Genomic DNA, 23,114 nt, shown 5'->3' with positions numbered 1-23,114 from the left:
ACTCATGGGCGAAACTCGACGCTCTAATCCTCTTCTTCTTCCATACTCTTCTCTTCTCCGTCTATGTCGTTGTTGGGAAGAAAAAAGACTAGTAGGTTTTTTATGTAAACCAGCATTGAGTAGGGAAGTGTGAATTGGGTTGGGCCAAAGTTTAAAAAAATATAGAAAGGAAGAAAAAAAAAAACCCAGCCAAAATAAAACTGTAGGCATAGACGTGTTCCTATAAATTTGTAAAGTAGCTAAAAAAATAATAAATGAGGCATTTATAAAAATATGTCCAAAAAACTTAAATGCCCCTATAGAGCATATGAATAAGAGAATTGTAGCAAATGCCCCAAAAAACTATATTTGAGGCATTTATAAAATAATGTCTCTAAAAAAGTGTCGCAATATCAACATTTTGTTGTAGTGAATTTATTTGCTATTTATGTGGAATTATGTGAACTAATGTGCATTATATGTCTGCATGAATATTCTTGATTTTATTCTCTATATGTATAACTAAAATGTATTTCATGTGTTTAATGTAATTGAACACGTGCAATTATGAGATTTACGTGGATTTAGTTTTAGTAACATAAGAATTTATTTTCTCACACTAGAAAGTTTATATGCTTAATTGATAGTAATTTACCATCTTTAAATTGGCTAGGATTGTATGTGTTGCATGCATACACTTATTCCATGTGCATTTCCACTTGGCTTTTATTTAGAATTTTATTTTAATATAACTTAAATGAAATTGCCTAGAAGTCCCTCTAGATTATTTCAAATTTCTCCTAATAGCAAAAAGACCCCTCTTCATACTTACTCATTAAGATAGCAAGCATCCAAGACTCTATAAATACCACCCTCTCCTCTTCATTTCCACACACCAAAACATCAGCCAAAATTCCTCTCCCCTCTCTCCTCTCTAACCCACGATAACCCCCTCCTTCAAATAATCCCAAAGGCTTCTCTTGTTCTTCACAATGAAGCAAGCTCTTCTCCTTCTTCTTTCCCCTCAATTATTCAACATATACTCATAAAAGGTTTCTCTCATCAATAAACTCCAAGAAAACACCCCTCCTACAGCCTTCAAACTCAGCCCAAAGCATCCCAAGATCATCCATGGCCAAAACTCGAAGACCTCCATGAATCCTTCGATTTCTCCTTCTCTTGTCTTTAATTTCCTTCAAATGGGCAAGGACCCCTTGGTCTTTACTGAAATTGAATTGCATGTTAAGTTAACCAATGTTTTTATGTTAATCTTATGTGTTTAAGTTTGGGTTTTATGACTATAGGATGATTGAGTTTAGAATCTTGAACTAGATGCTTAGATTGAAATTTACAGATTCATAGTCACGGAGTTTAAGCCTTGTTTCATAGAATATTTATTTTTATAAAACTGTGAAATTACTAGAGAATATAGATCACTCTGTTATCTTGAATTTGATATAAAGTGTGTCTTATTTGGATTAAAAATGATTAAGTTGTTATTTATTTTCCGAAACTGCACATATTATGTGTCATGAAAAAAATGCATGTTAAATCTGATCTTGTATTACTCCGATCATAGTGATTCTACTTGGATTAGATATTAGACTTATAGATGTAATGTTTGTCAAAATTTCAGGGTGTTTTGAAAAGAAAATAATTGTATTTGGTATTTTTGAAGTCAATGCTTTGTTTCTGGAATTTCGACAACAGAGCTGTAGAGTTTTAAATATTTCTCTTCTTTGGATAGGTATTTTGGAAAACTATTTTAAATGGTACTTTTAACTCTAAAACGAGTATTATGTTAAAGTTTCAGAATTTTTGGATGCATGATTAAAGAGAAATTAATTTTCAAAAGTAAAGTACTAAAACTGCCCTGTTTTCTAAAATGAATTTCCTTGAATTGATGGAATTAATTATGAGCATGTTTTAAACTCTTGATGCATAACTTTAATAGCATGACTGAACTTAGAACAAATTATTTAGAGTGTTTATCTCTTGAAGAAATTAGTGACCGGGTATAAGTTAGAGTATGATTACAACATAAGGAATAATGATAAATTGTTTATAGAACTTATGTGCTATTTAGATGATCTAAAAGTTCTTGAGTATTGTTATGTGTTTTCGATTATATACTTGACTGGAATTATGTGGATTAGAACTTCATGTGTGATAAATTAAATATATATGCTTGATTGTTGTTTAATCTTGTACAAGTATCTATACATATGATAAATATATATATATATATATATATATATATATATATATATATATATATATATATATATATATATATAATACATATATATCTATATACGTATTTACGCCTGCGTGGTTGTGATTATACTCCAACCCATGGCTTATGTATCATAAGTATGCTACTATATATACATATATATATATATATATATATATATATATATATATATATATATATATATATTTATGCCTACGTGGTCGTGATTATACTCCGATCCATGGCTTATGAATTATACTTATATATCTAAATTGTTGTTATGTGAGCTTGTGGTAAAGGTAAAGTATTCGATGCTTTATGTGAAATATTAGGTAGCTATGGCCTAAGGTGCATTTAAATGCAATATAAGGGATATTTTTAATGATAGGAATGTGTGATTATGTGATTATATGATTATGTGATTATGTGACTATGATATGGTTAAAGTTGAAGAATGCTCTCCTTTGTGCTACCTTGGGTTATGAAATGTTTATATGCACTTATGATGTGAAAGTGTTATGTTCTATATGATTTATGTGTTTAATGATTTGATTAAAAAGTTGAAGTATAGTTGGTATGGCACTTGTTACTTTGGTGTTGTTTATATGAAAGTAAACATAGATAGATCATATGATTCATTATTAAGTCTAAGATGCATAAATCAAGATTTTTCAAAGTTAAAAATGTTTGGAAATTGGTTGTGGATCTAGGTGAATAAGTATGGGATACGGGGGGCTGGTATCCCGTTAGTGGTTGATAATTGGGGTCCACATAGGGGCCTGTCCACATAGGGACTGATTCACATAGGAATCGGGATTATAAACCACTAACTCGGCTATAGTAAAGTTATAGCCGGGACTATATTACAGTTAGTGGTTGATAGTTGGGGTCTACATAGGGACCTGTCCACATAGGGACTGATTCACATAGGAATCGAGATTATAAACCACTAACTCGGCGATAGTAAAGTTATAGTCGTGACTATAGTAAAGTTATAGATCACAAGCTCCAAAATACACGGCTTATTGCCGAACTCCACCATTGTTTTTCCAAACGGGCCCAATGTTTTCTCATGCATTATTTCATGAAAAGTCTAGAAGTCTAAAAGTTTCATATTGCATATTGCATAGTAAAGTTAAAAGGGTGTTGAGTACCCTTAAATGTTAGAAGGGTGTTAAGTACCCGATTATTAAAGAAAGTTGGATGTTAAGTATCCGTGAAATGTTTAAAGTGAAAGGTTTAAAGTAACCGGTAAATGTGAGATTTATGTTAAGTGTATGAATGAATGATTGCAAGTTTATTGGATGCCTAATTTTATGTATTAAGTTTCTTATGTGGCCAATTATATGTGATATGAATGAATGATTGCAAGTTTATTGAATGCCTAATTTTATGTATTAAGTTTCTTATGTGGCCAATTATATGTGATATGAATGAATGATTGCAAGTTTATTGGATGCCTAATTTTATGTATTAAGTTTCTTATGTGGCCAATTATGTGTGATATGAATGAATGATTGCAAGTTTATTAGATGCCTAATTTTATGTATTAAGTTTATTATGTGGCCAATTATATGTGATATGAATGAATGATTGCAAGTTTATTATATGACTAATTTTATGTGTTAAGTTTCTTACGTGGCCAATTATATGTGATATGAATGAATGTTATGATATTGCATAAATGAATAGAGTATGTTATAAAAGACGTAGATGAAAAGAACATAGACGAGGACTTTAGGACTCCCGTAGGGCGCGAGTGACACGTTGAGAGAGGTGTGAGTATCGCCAGACCAATGTTCTTACTGAGCCAGTGGTTAGGCTCACGCTTTATGCGAATCCCCTTTTCAGGTCCTCAACGTAATCATAGTGGCGCAGCGGAGCGGAGTTGGAGGAGTTACAAGCCTTGATGCATTATATGTCCGTTCCGGATTTCTTATAAAATTATGTCTCCACTTTTCCCTTTTAAAAGTCCAATGTATAATGGAGATCTTTACGAGTTCATTTTCTACTCTGATTTTGGAATCTAGTCTATTAAAACGGGATATATAAATAAAGTTTATTTTCTTCCGCTGTATTACAAGTATTTTGTAAACCCCGTTCATAGTTATGTATGTAGCACTATTTATGAAAATTGTTTCTTATAAATTCGGGTTATGATTTTAAGTAAACGAAAAATGCTTCCACAAATTTTAAAGTGATTTCTCAAGGTTCAAATCGTATCGAAATTTTAATAGACCATTTTTCCAAAGCCTTTCTTAGTTAAGTAAAAGTCATGGATGGTGTTACAACTCTTTTCTTTCTCTTTGATCATTTTTGCTTCCTGGACACCTAATTTTCGATTTGTACCTATAAGATACCAAATTCACCAATTCAAAGAGAAAATAAATTAATCGAAAAAAACATCCACGTAAACGTAAACGTAGAGTTTTATTTCTATACTCCACTGTATCGTTTTTATCTACTGTGTTTGCTGCTGTTTGTTGATGCGTATTAAAGTCCTAGTATTGGAGTTCGTGTTTTTAAGAACGCTGTTGCGAATGCACTTTTGCGCATGTTTTTTTACATGTGCGTTTGTGCATGTCCATTTGAGCGAGTGTGCTTGTGCATGTTTGTTGATTTGTATTAATGTCCTAGGATTGTAGTTTGTGTTTTCATGATCCTTTTTGAGAATGCACTTTTGCGTGTGTACTTTTGTGCATGCTTTTGTACACTTACTTATGTGCGTATCTTTCTAGCGAGAGTTTTTGTGCACGTTTCTTTATGCGCATTCATGTCCTCGAACTGTAGTACGTATTTTCATGATCGCTTTTGGAATCCAATTTTGACCATGTTCGAGTCTGAATTTGGATTTTTCATGTCAGACAGGAATTGTAGCCAGCTGAAATAGCTTTCTAATGCCACCAGAACCAGTTGATTTGGAGTCCGGATGAGAAAGTTATGCTCGACTTCGTGGACGTACACTACCGAAGATTTTGAGGGATTCTAATTTGATTTTATTTTCCTAATTGCAACTCTTTTCTTTCTCCTTGATCATTTTTGCTTCCTGGACACCTAATTTTTGATGTGTACCTACAAGATACTAAATCCATCAATTCAAACAGAAAATAAATTAATCCAAACAAAAAAATCCACGTAAACGTAAACGTAAACGTAGAGTTTTATTTCTACACTCCATTCTATCATTTTTATCAAATATTTTTGCTGCTGTTTGTTGATGCGTATTAAAGTCCTAGTATTGTAGTTCGTGTTTTTAAGAACGTTGTTGCGAATGCACTTTTGCGCATGTTTTTTTACATGTATGTTTGTGCATATCCATTTGAGCGAGTGTGGTTGTGCATGTTTGTTGATTTGTATTAATGTCCTAGGATTGTAGTTTGTGTTTTCATGATCCTTTTTGAGAATGCACTTTTGCGTGTGTACTTTTGTGCATGCTTTTGTACACTTACTTATGTGTGTATCTTTCTAGCTAGAGTTTTTGTGCACATTTCTTGATACGCATTCATGTCGTCGAACTGTAGTACGTATTTTCATGATCGCTTTTGGAATCCAATTTTGACCATGTTTGAGTCCGAATTTGGATTTTTCACGAATTGTAGCCAGCTCAAATAGCTTTCTAATGCCACCGGAACCAGTTGATTTGGAGTTCGGATGAGAAAGTTATGCTCGACTTCGTGGGCGTACACTACCAAAGATGCTGAGGGATTCTCTCTTCTAATTTGATTTTATTTTCCTAATTACAACTCTTTTCTTTCTCTTTGATCATTTTTGCTTCCTGGACAACTAATTTTTGATTTGTACCTATAAGATACTAAATCCACCAATTCAAACAGAAAATAAATTAATCCAAACAAAAAAATTCACGTAAACGTAAACGTAGAATTTTATTTCTACACTCATTGTATCATTTTTATCTACTATTTTTGCTGTTGTTTGTTGATGCGTATTAAAGTCTATGTATTGTAGTTCGTGTTTTTAAGAACGTTGTTGCGAATGCACTTTTGCGCATGTTTTTTTTACATGTATGTTTGTGCATGTCCATTTGAGCGAGTGTGCTTGTGCATGTTTGTTGATTTGTATTAATGTCCTAGGATTGTAGTTTGTGTTTTCATGATCCTTTTTGAGAATGCACTTTTGCGTGTGTACTTTTGTGCATGCTTTTGTACACTTACTTATGTGCGTATCTTTCTAGGGACAGTTTTTGTGCACGTTTATTTATGCGCATTCATGTCCTCGAACTGTAGTACGTATTTTCATGATCGCTTTTGGAATCCAATTTTGACCATGTTCGAGTCTGAATTTGGATTTTCACGTTAGACAGGAATTGTAGCGAGCTGAAATAGCTTTCTAATGCAACCGGAACCAGTTGATTTGAAGTCCGGATGAGAAAGTAATGCTCGACTTCGTGGACGTACACTAGCGAAGATATTGAGGGATTCTCTCTTCTAACTTGATTTTATTTTACTAATTGCAACTCTTTTCTTTCTCTTTGAATTTTAGCTTCTTGGAAACCTAATTTTCGATTTGTACCTATATGATACTAAATCCACCAATTCAAACAGAAAATAAATTAATACAAACAAAAAAAATCCACGTAAACGTAAACGTAGAGTTTTATTTCTACACCCCACTATATAAATTTTATCTACTGTGTTTGATGCTATTTGTTGATGCGTATTAAAGTCCAAGTATTGTAGTTCGTGTTTTTAAGAACGTTGTTGCGAATGCACTTTTGCGCATGTTTTTTTACATGTACGTTTGTGCATGTCCATTTGAGCGAGTGTGCTTGTGCATGTTTGTTGATTTGTAGTAATGTCCTAGGATTGTAGTTTGTGATTTCATGATCCTTTTTGAGAATGCACTTTTGCGTGTGTACTTTTGTCCATGCTTTTGTACACTTACTTATGTGCGTATCTTTCTAGCGAGAGATTTTGTGCACGTTTCTTGATGCGCATTCATGTCGTCGAACTGTAGTACGTATTTTCATGATCGCTTTTGGAATCCAATTTTGACCATGTTCGAGTCCGAATTTTGAATTTTCAGGTTAGACAGGAATTTTCCGGATGAGAAAGTTATGCTCGACTTCGTGGGCGTACACTACGAAAGATGTTGAGGGATGCTCTCTTCTAATTTGATTTCATTTTCCTAATTGCAACTCTTTTCTTTCTCTTTGATCATTTGTGCTTCCTGGACAACTAATTTTCGATTTGTACCTATAAGATACCAAATCCACCAATTCAAAGAGAAAATAAATTAATCCAAAAAAAACAATCCATGTAAACGTAAACGTAGAGTTTTATTTCTACACTCCACTGTATCATTTTTATCTAGTGTTTTTGTTGTTGTTTGTTGATGCGTATTAAAGTCCTAGTATTGTAGTTCGTGTTTTTAAGAACGTTGTTGTGAATGCACTTTTGCGCATGTTTTCTTACATGTGCGTTTGTGCATGTCCATTTGAGCGAGTGTGCTTGTGCATGTTTGTTAATTTGTATTAATGTCCTAGGATTGTAGTTTGTGTTTTCATGATCCTTTTTGCGAATGCACTTTTGCGTGTGTACTTTTGTGCATGATTTTGTACACTTACTTATGTGCGTATCTTTCTAGCGAGAGTTTTTGTCCACTTTTCTTGATGCGCATTCATGTCCTCGAACTGTAGTACGTATTTTCATGATCGCTTTTGGAATCCAATTTTGACCATGTTCGAGTCCGAATTTGGATTTTTCACGTTAGACAGGAATTTTAGCCAGCTGAAATAGCTTTCTAATGCCGCCGTAAACAATTGATTGGGAGTCCGGATGAGAAAGTTATGCTCGACTTCGTGGGCGTACACTACCAAAGATGTTGAGGGATTCTCTCTTCGAATTTGATTTTATTTTCCTAATTGCAACTCTTTTCTTTCTCTTTGATCATTTTTGCTTCCTGGACACCTAATTTTCGTTATGTACCTATAAGATACCAAATCCACCAATTCAAACAGAAAATAAATTAATCCAAAAAAAAAATCCATGTAAACGTAAACGTAGAGTTTTATTTCTACACTCCACTGTATCATTTTTATCTAGTGTTTTTGTTGTTGTTTGTTGATGCGTATTAAAGTCCTAGTATTGTAGTTCGTGTTTTTAAGAACGTTGTTGTGAATGCACTTTTGCGCATGTTTTTTTACATGTGCGTTTGTGCATGTCCATTTGAGCGAGTGTGCTTGTGCATGTTTGTTAATTTGTATTAATGTCCTAGGATTGTAGTTTGTGTTTTCATGATCCTTTTTGCGAATGCACTTTTGCGTATGTACTTTTGTGCATGATTTTGTACACTTACTTATGTGCGTATCTTTCTAGCGAGAGTTTTTGTCCACTTTTCTTGATGCGCATTCATGTCCTCGAACTGTAGTACGTATTTTCATGATCGCTTTTGGAATCCAATTTTGACCATGTTCGAGTCCAAATTTGGATTTTTCACGTTAGACAGGAATTTTAGCCAGCTGAAATAGCTTTCTAATGCCGCCGGAAACAATTGATTGGGAGTCCGGATGAGAAAGTTATGCTCGACTTCGTGGGCGTACACTACCAAAGATGTTGAGGGATTCTCTCTTCGAACTTGATTTTATTTTCCTAATTGCAACTCTTTTCTTTCTCTTTGATCATTTTTGCTTCCTGGACACCTAATTTTCGTTATGTACCTATAAGATACCAAATCCACCAATTCAAACAGAAAATAAATTAATCCAAAAAAAAAATCCATGTAAACGTAAACGTAGAGTTTTATTTCTACACTCCACTGTATCATTTTTATCTAGTGTTTTTGTTGTTGTTTGTTGATGCGTATTAAAGTCCTAGTATTGTAGTTCGTGTTTTTAAGAACGTTGTTGTGAATGCACTTTTGCGCATGTTTTTTTACATGTGCGTTTGTGCATGTCCATTTGAGCGAGTGTGCTTGTGCATGTTTGTTAATTTGTATTAATGTCCTAGGATTGTAGTTTGTGTTTTCATGATCCTTTTTGCGAATGCACTGTTGCGTGTGTACTTTTGTGCATGATTTTGTACACTTACTTATGTGCGTATCTTTCTAGCGAGAGTTTTTGTCCACTTTTCTTGATGCGCATTCATGTCCTCGAACTGTAGTACGTATTTTCATGATCGCTTTTGGAATCCAATTTTGACCATGTTCGAGTCCAAATTTGGATTTTTCACGTTAGACAGGAATTTTAGCCAGCTGAAATAGCTTTCTAATGCCGCCGGAAACAATTGATTGGGAGTCCGGATGAGAAAGTTATGCTCGACTTCGTGGGCGTACACTACCAAAGATGTTGAGGGATTCTCTCTTCGAACTTGATTTTATTTTCCTAATTGCAACTCTTTTCTTTCTCTTTGATCATTTTTGCTTCCTGGACACCTAATTTTCGTTATGTACCTATAAGATACCAAATCCACCAATTCAAACAGAAAATAAATTAATCCAAAAAAAAAATCCATGTAAACGTAAACGTAGAGTTTTATTTCTACACTCCACTGTATCATTTTTATCTAGTGTTTTTGTTGTTGTTTGTTGATGCGTATTAAAGTCCTAGTATTGTAGTTCGTGTTTTTAAGAACGTTGTTGTGAATGCACTTTTGCGCATGTTTTTTTACATGTGCGTTTGTGCATGTCCATTTGAGCGAGTGTGCTTGTGCATGTTTGTTAATTTGTATTAATGTCCTAGGATTGTAGTTTGTGTTTTCATGATCCTTTTTGCGAATGCACTTTTGCGTGTGTACTTTTGTGCATGATTTTGTACACTTACTTATGTGCGTATCTTTCTAGCGAGAGTTTTTGTCCACTTTTCTTGATGCGCATTCATGTCCTCGAACTGTAGTACGTATTTTCATGATCGCTTTTGGAATCCAATTTCGACCATGTTCGAGTCCAAATTTGGATTTTTCACGTTATACAGGAATTGTAGCCAGCTGAAATAGCTTTCTAATGCCGCCAGAAACAATTGATTGTGAGTCCGGATGAGAAAGTTATGCTCGACTTCGTGGGCGTACACTACCAAAGATGTTGAGGGATTCTCTCTTCTAATTTGATTTTATTTTCCTAATTGCAACTCTTTTCTTTCTCTTTGATTATTTTTGCTTCCTGGACACCTAATTTTCGTTATGTACCTATAAGATACCAAATCCACCAATTCAAACAGAAAATAAATTAATCCAAAAAAAATATCCACGTAAACGTAAACGTAGAGTTTTATTTCTACACTCCACTGTATCATTTTTATCTAGTGTTTTTGTTGTTGTTTGTTGATGCGTATTAAAGTCCTAGTATTGTAGTTCGTGTTTTTAAGAACGTTGTTGTGAATGCACTTTTGCGCATGTTTTTTTACATGTGCGTTTGTGCATGTCCATTTGAGCGAGTGTGCTTGTGCATGTTTGTTAATTTGTATTAATGTCCTAGGATTGTAGTTTGTGTTTTCATGATCCTTTTTGCGAATGCACTTTTGCGTGTGTACTTTTGTGCATGATTTTGTACACTTACTTATGTGCGTATCTTTCTAGCGAGAGTTTTTGTCCACTTTTCTTGATGCGCATTCATGTCCTCGAACTGTAGTACGTATTTTCATGATCGCTTTTGGAATCCAATTTTGACCATGTTCGAGTCCGAATTTGGATTTTTCACGTTAGACAGGAATTGTAGCCAGCTGAAATAGCTTTCTAATGCCGCCGGAAACAATTGATTGGGAGTCCGGATGAGAAAGTTATGCTCGACTTCGTGGGCGTACACTACCAAAGATGTTGAGGGATTCTCTCTTCTAATTTGATTTTATTTTCCTAATTGCAACTCTTTTCTTTCTCTTTGATCATTTTTGCTTCCTGGACACCTAATTTTCGTTATGTACCTATAAGATACCAAATCCACCAATTCAAACAGAAAATTAATCCAAAAAAAAAATCCACGTAAACGTAAACGTAGAGTTCTATTTCTACACTCCACTGTATCATTTTTATCTAGTGTTTTTGTTGTTGTTTGTTGATGCGTATTAAAGTCCTAGTATTGTAGTTCGTGTTTTTAAAAACGTTGTTGCGAATGTACTTTTACGCATGTTTTTTTACATGTACGTTTGTGCATGTCCATTTGAGCGAGTGTGCTTGTGCATGTTTGTTGATTTGTATTAATGTCCTAGGATTGTAGTTTGTGTTTTCATGATCCTTTTTGCGAATGCACTTTTGCGTGTGTACTTTTGTGCATGGTTTTGTACACTTACTTATGTGCGTATCTTTCTAGCGAGAGTTTTTGTGCACGTTTCTTTATGCGCATTCATGTCCTCGAACTGTAGTACGTATTTTCATGATCGCTTTTGGAATCCAATTTTGACCATGTTCGAGTCCGAATTTGGAAATTTGACATGAGACAGGAATTGTAGCCAGCTGAAATAGCTTTCTAATACCGCAGGAACCAGTTGATTTGGAGTCCGGATGAGAAAGTTTAACTCGACTTCGTGGACACTACCGAAGATGTTGAGGGATCCTCTCTTCTAATTTGATTTTATTTTCCTAATTGCAACTCTTTTCTTACTCTTTTATCATTTTTGCTTCATGGACAGCTCATTATCAATTTGTACCTATAGAATACTAAATCCACCAATTAAAACAGAAATATAAATTAATCCATAAAAAAAACCACGTAAACGTAAACAATGAGTGTTATTTCTACACTCCACTGTATCTTTTGTATCTAGTGTTCTTGCTGTTGTTTGGTTATGCGTATTAAAGTCCTAGTGTTGTATTTCGTGTTTTTAAGAATGTTGTTGCGAATGCACTTTTGTGCATGTTTTTTTACATGTACGTTTTTGCATGTCCATTTGAGCGAGTGTGTTTGTGCATGTTTGTTGATTTGTATTAATGTCCTAGGATTGTAGTTTGTGTTTTCATGAACATTTTTGCGAATGCACTTTTGCGTGAGTACTTTTGTGCATGATTTTGTACTTTTACTTATGTGCGTGTCTTTTGTAGCGAGTGTTTTTGTGCACGTTTCTTGATGTGCATTCGTGTCCTCGAACTGTAGCGGGTATTTTCAAAATCGCTTTTGGAATCCAATTTTGACCATGTTTGAGTCCGAATTTGGAAATTTGACATTAGACAGGAATTGTAGCCAGCTGAAATAGCTTTCTAATGCCGCCGGAACCAGTTGATTTGGAGTCCGGATGAGAAAGTTATGCTCGACTTCATGGACACTACCGAAGATTGTGAGGGATCCTCTCTTCTAATTTGATTTTATTTTCCTAATTGCAACTCTTTTCTTACTCTTTGATCATTTTTGCTTCATGGACACATCATTACCAATCTGTACCTATAGAATACTAAATCCACCAATTAAACCAGAAATGTAAATTAATGCATAAAAAAATCCACGTAAACGTAAACGTTGAGTGTTATTTCTACACTCCACTGTATCTTTTGTATCAAGTGTTCTTGCTGTTGTTTGGTTATGCGTATTAAAGTCCTAGTGTTGTATTTCATGTTTTTAAGAACGTTGTTGCGAATGCACTTTTGCGCATGTTTTTTTACATGTACGTTTGTGCATGTCCATTTGAGCGAGTGTGTTTGTGCATGTTTGTTGATTTGTATTAATGTCCTAGGATTGTAGTTTGTGTTTTCATGATCATTTTTGCGAATGCACTTTTGCGTGTGTACTTTTGTGCATGCTTTTTTACACTTCATTATGTGCGTATCTTTCTAGCAAGAGTGTTTGTGCACGTTTCTTGATGCGTATTTGATGTCCTCGAACTGTTGTACGTATTTGCAAGATGGCTTTTGGAATCCAATTTTGACCGAGTTCGAGTCCGAATTTGGATTTTTCACGTTTGACAGGAATTGTAGCCAGCTGAAATAGCTTTCAAATGCCATCAGAACCAGTTGATTTGGAGTACGGATGAGAAAGTTATGCTCGACTTCGTGGACGTACACTACCAAAGATGTTGAGGGATTCTCTCTTCTAATTTGATTTTATTTTCCTAACTACAACTCTTTTCTTTCTCTTTGATCATTTTTGCTTCCTGGACACCTAATTTTCGATCTGTACCTATAAGATACCAAATCCGACAATTCAAACAGAAAATAAATTAATCCAAAAAAATAAATCCACCTAACCGTAAATATAGAATTCTATTTCTACACTCCACTGTATCTATTTTATCAAGTGTTTTTGCTGTTGTTTGTTGATGCGTATTAAATTCCTAGTATTGTAGTTCGTGTTTTTGAGAACGTTGTTGCGAATGCACTTTTGCGCATGTTTTTTTACATGTACGTTTGTGCATGTTCATTTGAGCGAGTGTGCTTGTGCATGTTTGTTGATTTGTATTAATGTCCTAGGATTGTAGTTTGTGTTTTCATGATCCTTTTTGCGAATGCACTTTTGTGTGTGTACTTTTGTGCATGCTTTTTTACACTTACTTATGTGCGTATCTTTCTAGCGAGAGTTTTTGTGCACGTTTCTTGATGCGCATTTCATGTCCTCGAACTGTTGTACGTATTTTCATGATCGCTTTTGGAATCAAATTTTGACCGAGTTCGAGTCCGAATTTGAATTTTTCACCTTAGACACGAACTGTAGCCAGCTGAAATAGTTTTCTAATGCCGCCAAAAACAGTTGATTTCGAGTCCGGATGAGAAAGTTATGCTCGACTTCGTGGACGTACACTACCAACGATGTTGAGGGATTCTCTCTTCTAATTTGATTTTATTTTCCTAATTGCAACTCTTTTCTTTCTCTTTGATCATTTTTGCTTCCTGGACACCTAATTTTTGATCTGTACTTATAAGATACCAAATCCGACAATTCAAACAGAAAATAAATTAATCCAAAAAAATAAATCCACCTAACCGTAAATATAGAATTCTATTTCTACACTCCACTGTATCTATTTTATCAAGTGTTTTTGCTGTTGTTTGTTGATGCGTATTAAATTCCTAGTATTGTAGTTCGTGTTTTTGAGAACGTTGTTGCGAATGCACCTTTGCGCATGTTTTTTTACATGTACGTTTGTGCATGTTCATTTGAGCGAGTGTGCTTGTGCATGTTTGTTGATTTGTATTAATGTCCTAGGATTGTAGTTTGTGTTTTCATGATCCTTTTTGCGAATGCACTTTTGTGTGTGTACTTTTGTGCATGCTTTTTTACACTTACTTATGTGCGTATCTTTCTAGCGAGAGTTTTTGTGCACGTTTCTTGATGCGCATTTCATGTCCTCGAACTGTTGTACGTATTTTCATGATCGCTTTTGGAATCAAATTTTGACCGAGTTCGAGTCCGAATTTGAATTTTTCACCTTAGACACGAACTGTAGCCAGCTGAAATAGTTTTCTAATGCCGCCAAAAACAGTTGATTTCGAGTCCGGATGAGAAAGTTATGCTCGACTTCGTGGACGTACACTACCAACGATGTTGAGGGATTCTCTCTTCTAATTTGATTTTATTTTCCTAATTGCAACTCTTTTCTTTCTCTTTGATCATTTTTGCTTCCTGGACACCTAATTTTCGATCTGTACTTATAAGATACCAAATCCACCAATTCAAACAGAAAATAAATTAATCCAAAAAACAAAATCCACGTAACCGTAAATGTAGAGTTTTATTTCACACTCCACTGTATCTATTTTATCAAGTGTTTTTGCTATTGTTTGTTGATGCGTATTGAATTCCTTGTATTGTTGTTTGTGTTTTTGAGAACGTTGTTGCGAATGCACTTTTGCGCATGTTTTTTTCCATGTACGTTTGTGCATGTCCATTTGAGCGAGTGTGCTTGTGCATGTTTGTTGATTTGTATTAATGTCCTAGGATTGTAGTTTGTGTTTTCATGATCCTTTTTGTGAATGCACTTTTGCGTGTGTACTTTTGTGCATGCTTTTGTACACTTACTTATGTGCGTATCTTTCTAGCGAGACTTTTTGTGCACGTTTCTTGATGCGCATTCAAGTCCTCGAACTGTTGTACGTATTTTCATGATGGCTTTTGGAATCCAATTTTGACCATGTTCGAGTCCGAATTTGAATTTTTCACGTTAGACAATAATTGTAGCCAGCTGAAATAGATTTCTAATGCAGCCAAAACCTGTTGATTTGGAGTCCGGATGAGAAAGTTATGCTCGACTTCGTGGACGTACACTACCAAAGATGTTTAGGTATTCTCTCTTCTAATTTGATTTTATTTTCCTAATTGCAACTCTTTTCTTTCTCTTTGATCATTTTGTCTTCCTGGACACCTAATTTTCGATCTGTACTTATAAGATACCAAATCCACCAATTCAAACAGAAAATAAATTAATCCAAAAAAACAAAATCCACATAACCGTATATGTAGAGTTTTATTTCTACAGTCCACTGTATCTATTTTATCAAGTGTTTTTGTTGTTGTTTGTTGATGCGTATTAAATTCCTAGTATTGTAGTTCGTGTTTTTGAGAACGTTGTTGCGAATGCACTTTTGCGCATGTTTTTTTACATGTACGTTTGTGCATGTCCATTTGAGCGAGTGTGCTTGTGCATGTTTGTTGATTTGTATTAATGTCCAAGGATTGTAGTTTGTGTTTTCATGATCCTTTTTGCGAATGCCCTTTTGCATGAGTACTTTTGTGCATACTTTTGTAAACTTACTTTTGTGCGTATCTTTCTAGCGAGAGTTTTTGTGCACGTTTCTTGATGCGCATTCATGTCCTCGAACTGTAGTACGTAATTTCATGATCGCTTTTGGAATCCAATTTTGACCATGTTTGAGTCCGAATTTGGATTTTTTACGTTAGACAGGAATTGTAGCCAGCTGAAATAGCTTTCTAATGCCGCCAGAACCAAGTGATTTGGAGTCCAGATGAGAAAGTTATGCTGGACTTCGTGGACGTACACTACCAAAGATTTTGAGGGATTCTCTCTTCTAATTTTATTTTATTTTCCTAATTGCAACTCTTTTCTTTCTCTTTGATCATTTTTGCTTCCTGGACACCTAATTTTCGATTTGTACCTATAAGATACCAATCCACCAATTCGAACATAAAATAAATTAATCCAAAAAAAAAAGTCCACGTAAACGTAAACGTTAACGTAGAGTTTTATTTCTACACTCCACAGTATCATTTTTATCTAGTGTTTTTGCTGTTGTTTGTTGATGCGTATTAAAGTTCTAGTATTGTAGTTCGTGTTTTTAAGAACGTTGTTGCGAATGCACTTTTGCGCATGTTTTTTAACATGTACGTTTGTGCATGTCCATTTGAGCGAGTGTGCTTGTGCATGTTTGTTAATTTTTATTAATGTCCTAGGATTGTAGTTTGTGTTTTCATGATCCTTTCCGTGAATGCACTTTTGCGTGTGTACTTTTGTGCATGCTTTTGTACACTTACTTATGTGCGTATCTTTCTAGCGAGACTTTTGTGCACGTTTCTTGATGCGCATTCAAGTCCTCGAACTGTTGTACGTATTTTCATGATCGCTTCTTGAATCCAATTTTGAACATGTTCGAGTCCGAATTTGAATTTTTCACGTTAGACAGGAATTGTAGCCAGGCTTTCTAATGCCGCCAAAACCAGTTGATTTGGAGTCCGGATGAGAAAGTTATGCTCGACTTCGTGGACGTACACTACCAAAGATGTTGAGGGATTCTCTCTTCTAATTTGATTTTATTTTCCTAATTGCAACTCTTTTCTTTCTCATTGATCAGTTTTGCTTCCTGGACACCTAATTTTTTATTTGTACCTATAAGATACCAAATCCACCAATTCAAATAGAAAATAAATTAATCCAAAAACAAAATCCACGTAAACGTAAATGTAGAGTTTTATTTCTACAGTCCACTATATCATTTTTATCTACTGTTTTTGCTGCTGTTTGTTGATGCGTATTAAAGTCCTCAATTTAATAATTTGCAAGCCAAAATTTCCAGCTCATATACACGACCCAAATAGTTCATCACTATACATTTTAGAAAATACATGAAAACTAAAATTTTAAATACCAAATCATACATAACAACATTCTCAACTTTTATTCATCAAAATTTCAAGTGCATTTGAGCAACAAAGTTAACAAGTACTATGACCAATCTCCTTTTTCCAGCTAACAACATCAAATCGTGTTTTAGAAACATAAGATTACATTATCTCGTATTTGCACAAGTTTTCAAGCAAAAAGAAAACGAGAGAACATCTTGAACAAAATTCGATAATCTCTAACATTGTAGATTCTAAAAGTATTATTCAGCTTCTGTCATATTGTGGATTGCATCAACAATAAAATCGTTCAGAACTACCTGAATAAATTACCATAATATCCATAAATTAGCAACAAGATAACAAGTTTAAAAATTTCACATGTCTTGACATATCCAAAGCATTATCTACATGAAACTTTAACATTAAAAAATAGATAACTTTTCATGGCATTGGATGGGAAAATGGGAATTGACATATTTAACATCCAAAGGGTCTTGGATGAAGCAATAATAATGAACAAAAAATCCAATCAAAGCAAGCATACCTGTTTATCAGTATTCCCATCCAACCATCAATAACCTTTACTTTCTCATCAGAATCAATAATTTGAAAGCCTCCTGGTACATGTTACCATATTCAGCTAATTGTTATCTAAATTATACACATACTAAGATGCAATGGGGAGTTTTATGCAATTTGGGGTGCATTATGATGACAAAAACCTGTAGACTATTTTACAAAATAAAAATATAAATCGTCTGCTAGAAAATATACCATTTTATTATCTCCAACAATTAGCAGTCAGTTGCAGAAAAGTTAATGAGTTCTGAAGTTGTTCAATGGAAGAACTTCAATCGGATTACTTTGAAGATAATCATAGTATAATACTATAATAAAAAAAATCAGACAACCCAAATATATTTTCTTTAACAAGTGCATAGTCATGGTCAAATATTAAAATTCATAATGCTAAAATAGATTTGTTTACCAACCTTTCATTAAAAAAATATTCTGCCATATTCTTCTTCTCCATCTTGCTGGACGAGCAATGTGTGGAGCAATGTGTGGTGTCCTTGTATTAAACAAAAAATATATAGTTATGTGAATATCCTTCTCACTAATTATAATTTTACGATTTTTTTAAGAAATTATAGAGGCAATATTGAGAAAAGAACAACTAATAATTGGGCCGATTATTGTGATTAGGAATTAGAACAAAGAAAACCTAATACATATTGTAATCATTAAACGGCAAATAATTGTATGAATACTACACCCGCTTAATGGAAACAATTCTTTTGCATTCGAAATCCGTTTATATGTGAGCTTTTGTTGACCTTATTTTGAAGGTATTAGGAGGATCCGTATACATATTTCGAAATAATACAAATTAGATTATCAAAATTGAAGAGAAAAACTAATGGAATCGTATATCCAAGAGCAATTAAATTGAGTTTCACTATATTGAAGACGAATCGTATATCCATTCACAATCAGTCCAACCTAAAACAACAAAAAAAGAAAAAGAAAAAGAAAAAGGTTGAAATAAAATACCCCAATGTATTTAATCGGAAGAATTGTTCTGAAACAATAAATCCTATCATACTCATGGGCGAAACTCGACGCTCTAATCCTCTTCTTCTTCCATACTCTTCTCTTCTCCGTCTATGTCGTTGTTGGGAAGAAAAAAGACTAGTAGGTTTTTTATGTAAACCAGCATTGAGTAGGGAAGTGTGAATTGGGTTGGGCCAAAGTTTAAAAAAATATAGAAAGGAAGAAAAAAAAAACCCAGCCAAAATAAAACTATAGGCATAGACGTGTTCCTATAAATTTGTAAAGTAGCTAAAAAAATAATAAATGAGGCATTTATAAAAATATGTCCAAAAAACTTAAATGCCCCTATAGGGCATATGAATAAGAGAATTGTAGCAAATGCCCCAAAAAACTATATTTGAGGCATTTATAAAATAATGTCTCTAAAAAAGTGTCGCAATATCAACATTTTGTTGTAGTGAATTTATTTGCTATTTATGTGGAATTATGTGAACTAATGTGCATTATATGTCTGCATGAATATTCTTGATTTTATTCTCTATATGTATAACGAAAATGTATTTCATGTGTTTAATGTAATTGAACACGTGCAATTATGAGATTTACGTGGATTTAGTTTTAGTAACAGAAGAATTTATTTTCTCACACTAGAAAGATTATATGCTTAATTGATAGTAATTTACCATCTTTAAATTCGCTAGGATTGTATGTGTTGCATGCATACACTTATTCCATGTGCATTTCAACTTGGCTTTTATTTAGCATTTTATTTTAAGATAACTTAAATGAAATTGCCTAGAAGTCCCTCTAGATTATTTCAAATTTCTCCTAATTGCAAAAAGACCCCTCTTCATACTTAGTCATTAAGATATCAAGCATCCAAGACTCTATAAATACCACCCTCTCCTCTTCATTTCCACACACCAAAACATCAGCCAAAATTCCTCTCCCCTCTCTCCTCTCTAACCCACGATAACCCCCTCCTTCAAATAATCCCAAAGGCTTCTCTTGTTCTTCACAATGAAGCAAGCTCTTCTCCTTCTTCTTTCCCCTCAATTATTCAGCATATACTCATAAAAGGTTTCTCTCATCAATAAACTCCAAGAAAACACCCCTCCTACAGCCTTCAAACTCAGCCCAAAGCATCCCAAGATCATCTATGGCCAAAACTCGAAGACCTCCATGAATCCTTCAATTTCTCCTTCTCTTGTCTTTAATTTCTTTCAAATGGGTAAGGACCCCTTGGTCTTTACTGAAATTGAATTGAATGTTAAGTTAACCAATGTTTTTATGTTAATCTTATGTGTTTAAGTTTGGGTTTTATGACTATAGGATGATTGAGTTTAGAATCTTGAACTAGATGCTTAGATTGAAATTTACAGATTCATAGTCACGGAGTTTAAGCCTTGTTTCATAGAATATTTATTTTTATAAAACTGTGAAATTACTAGAGAATATAGATCACTCTGTTATCTTGAATTTGATATAAAGTGTGTCTTTTTTGGATTAAAAATGATTAAGTTGTGATTTATTTTCCGAAACTGCACAGATTATGTGTCACGAAAAAAATGCATGTTAAATCTGATCCTGTATTACTCCGATCATAGTGATTCCACTTGGATTAGATATTATACTTATAGATGTAATCTTTGTCAAAATTTCACGGTGTTTTGAAAAGAAAATAATTGTATTTGGTATTTTTGAAGTCAATGCTCTGTTTCTGGAATTTCGACAACAGAGCTGTAGAGTTTTAAATATTTCTCTTCTTTGGATAGGTATTTTGGAAAACTGTTTTGAATGGTACTTTTAACTCCAAAACGAGTATTATGTTAAAGTTTCAGAATTTTTGGATGCATGATTAAAGAGAAATTAATTTTCAAAAGTAAAGTACTAAAACTGCCCTGTTTTCTAAAATGAATTTCTTTGAATTGATGGAATTAATTATGAGCATGTTTTAAACTCTTGATGCATAACTTTAATAGCATGACTGAACTTAGAACAAATTATTTAGAGTGTTTATCTCTTGAAGAAATTAGTGATCGGGTATAAGTTAGAGTATGATTACAATATAAGGAATAATGATAAATTGTTTATAGAACTTATGTGCTATTTAGATGATCTAAAAGTTCTTGAGTATTGTTATGTGTTTTCGATTATATACTTGACTGGAATTATGTGGATTAGAACTTCATGTGTGATAAATTAAATATATATGCTTGATTGTTGTTTAATCTTGTACAAGTATCTATATACGTATTTACGCCTGCGTGGTTGTGATTATACTCCAACCCATGGCTTATGTATCATAAGTATGCTACTATATATACATATATATATATATATATATATATATATATATATATATATTATATATATATATATATATATATTTATGCCTACGTGGTCGTGATTATACTCCGATCCATGGCTTATGAATTACACTTATATATCTAAATTGTTGTTATGTGAGCTTGTGGTAAAGGTAAAGTATTCGATGCTTTATGTGAAATATTAGGTAGCTATGGCCTAAGGTGCATTTAAATGCGATATAAGGGATATTTTTAATGATAGGAATGTGTGATTATGTGATTATATCATTATGTGATTATGTGACTATGATATGGTTAAAGTTGAAGAATGCCCTCATTAGTAAAGTTATAGTCGTGACTATAGTAAAGTTATAGATCACAAGCTCCAAAATACACGGCTTATTGCCGAACTCCACCATTGTTTTTCCAAACGGGCCCAATGTTTTCTCATGCATTATTTCATGAAAAGTCTAGAAGTCTAAAAGTTTCATATTGCATATTGCATAGTAAAGTTAAAAGGGTGTTGAGTACCCTTAAATGTTAGAAGGGTGTTAAGTACCCGATTATTAAAGAAAGTTGGATGTTAAGTATCCGTGAAATGTTTAAAGTGAAAGGTTTAAAGTAACCGGTAAATGTGAGATTTATGTTAAGTGTATGAATGAATGATTGCAAGTTTATTGGATACCTAATTTTATGTATTAAGTTTCTTATGTGGCCAATTATATGTGATATGAATGAATGATTGCAAGTTTATTGGATGCCTAATTTTATGTATTAAGTTTCTTATGTGGCCAATTATATGTGATATGAATGAATGATTGCAAGTTTATTGGATGCCTAATTTTATGTATTAAGTTTCTTATGTGGCCAATTATGTGTGATATGAATGAATGATTGCAAGTTTATTAGATGCCTAATTTTATGTATTAAGTTTATTATGTGGCCAATTATATGTGATATGAATGAATGATTGCAAGTTTATTATATGCCTAATTTTATGTGTTAAGTTTCTTACGTGGCCAATTATATGTGATATGAATGAATGTTATGATATTGCATAAATGAATAGAGTATGTTATAAAAGACGTAGATGAAAAGAACATAGACGAGGACTTTAGGACTCCCGTAGGGCGCGAGTGACACGTTGAGAGAGGTGTGAGTATCGCCAGACCAATGTTCTTACTGAGCCAGTGGTTAGGCTCACGCTCTATGCGAATCCCCATTTCAGGTCCTCAACGTAATCAGAGTGGCGCAGCGGAGCGGAGTTGGAGGAGTTACAAGCCTTGATGCATTATATGTCCTCTCCGGATTTCTTATAAAATTATGTCTCCACTTTTCCCTTTTAAAAGTCCAATGTATAATGGAGATCTTTACGAGTTCATTTTGTACTCTGATTTTGGAATCTAGTCTATTAAACCGGGGTATATAAATAGAGTTTATTTTCTTCCGATGTATTACAAGTATTTTGTAAACCCCGTTCATAGTTATGTATGTAGCACTCTTTATGAAAATGGTTTCTTATAAATTCGGGTTATGATTTTAAGTAAACGAAAAATGCTTCCACAAATTTTAAAGTGATTTCTCAAGGTTCAAATCGTATCGAAATTTTAATAAAGACCATTTTTCCAAAGCCTTTCTTAGTTAAGTAAAAGTCATGGATGGTGTTACAACTCTTTTCTTTCTCTTTGATCATTTTTCCTTCCTGGACACCTAATTTTCGATTTGTACCTATAAGATACCAAATCCACCAATTCAAAGAGAAAATAAATTAATCCAAAAAAAAATCCACGTAAACGTAAACGTAGAGTTTTATTTCTACACTCCACTGTATCGTTTTTATCTACTGTGTTTGTTGCTGTTTGTTGATGCGTATTAAAGTCCTAGTATTGGAGTTCGTGTTTTCAAGAACGTTGTTGCGAATGCACTTTTGCGCATGTTTTTTTACATGTGCGTTTGTGCATGTCCATTTGAGCGAGTGTGCTTGTGCATGTTTGTTGATTTGTATTAATGTCCTAGGATTGTAGTTTGTGTTTTCATGATCCTTTTTGAGAATGCACTTTTGCGTGTGTACTTTTGTGCATGCTTTTGTA

The 23,114-nt window shown here is 33.7% G+C and overlaps 2 long non-coding RNA genes across 2 annotated transcripts; one reads left to right on the top strand and one right to left on the bottom strand.

Moving 5' to 3' along the window:
* The first annotated feature begins 745 nt into the window (after positions 1–745).
* On the top strand, positions 746–22,579 carry LOC148770137 (uncharacterized). Its single transcript, XR_016031828.1, has 2 exons — positions 746–1,182; positions 22,253–22,579. It is a non-coding gene; the product is annotated as an uncharacterized LOC148770137 (long non-coding RNA).
* Positions 17,192–18,892, bottom strand: LOC148770138 (uncharacterized). Its single transcript, XR_016031557.1, has 4 exons — positions 18,716–18,892; positions 18,154–18,233; positions 17,706–17,778; positions 17,192–17,478 (listed from the first exon to the last, which is right to left on the bottom strand). It is a non-coding gene; the product is annotated as an uncharacterized LOC148770138 (long non-coding RNA).
* Positions 22,580–23,114: the final 535 nt, after the last annotated feature.

Source organism: Erythranthe guttata, chromosome 6, assembly GCF_056151865.1.
Source record: "Erythranthe guttata isolate IM_541 chromosome 6, IM_541, whole genome shotgun sequence".
NCBI classification, from domain to species: domain Eukaryota; kingdom Viridiplantae; phylum Streptophyta; class Magnoliopsida; order Lamiales; family Phrymaceae; genus Erythranthe; species Erythranthe guttata.
Note: the sequence above shows the minus strand (reverse complement) of the source record. Positions and strands in the feature narration are given on the sequence as shown.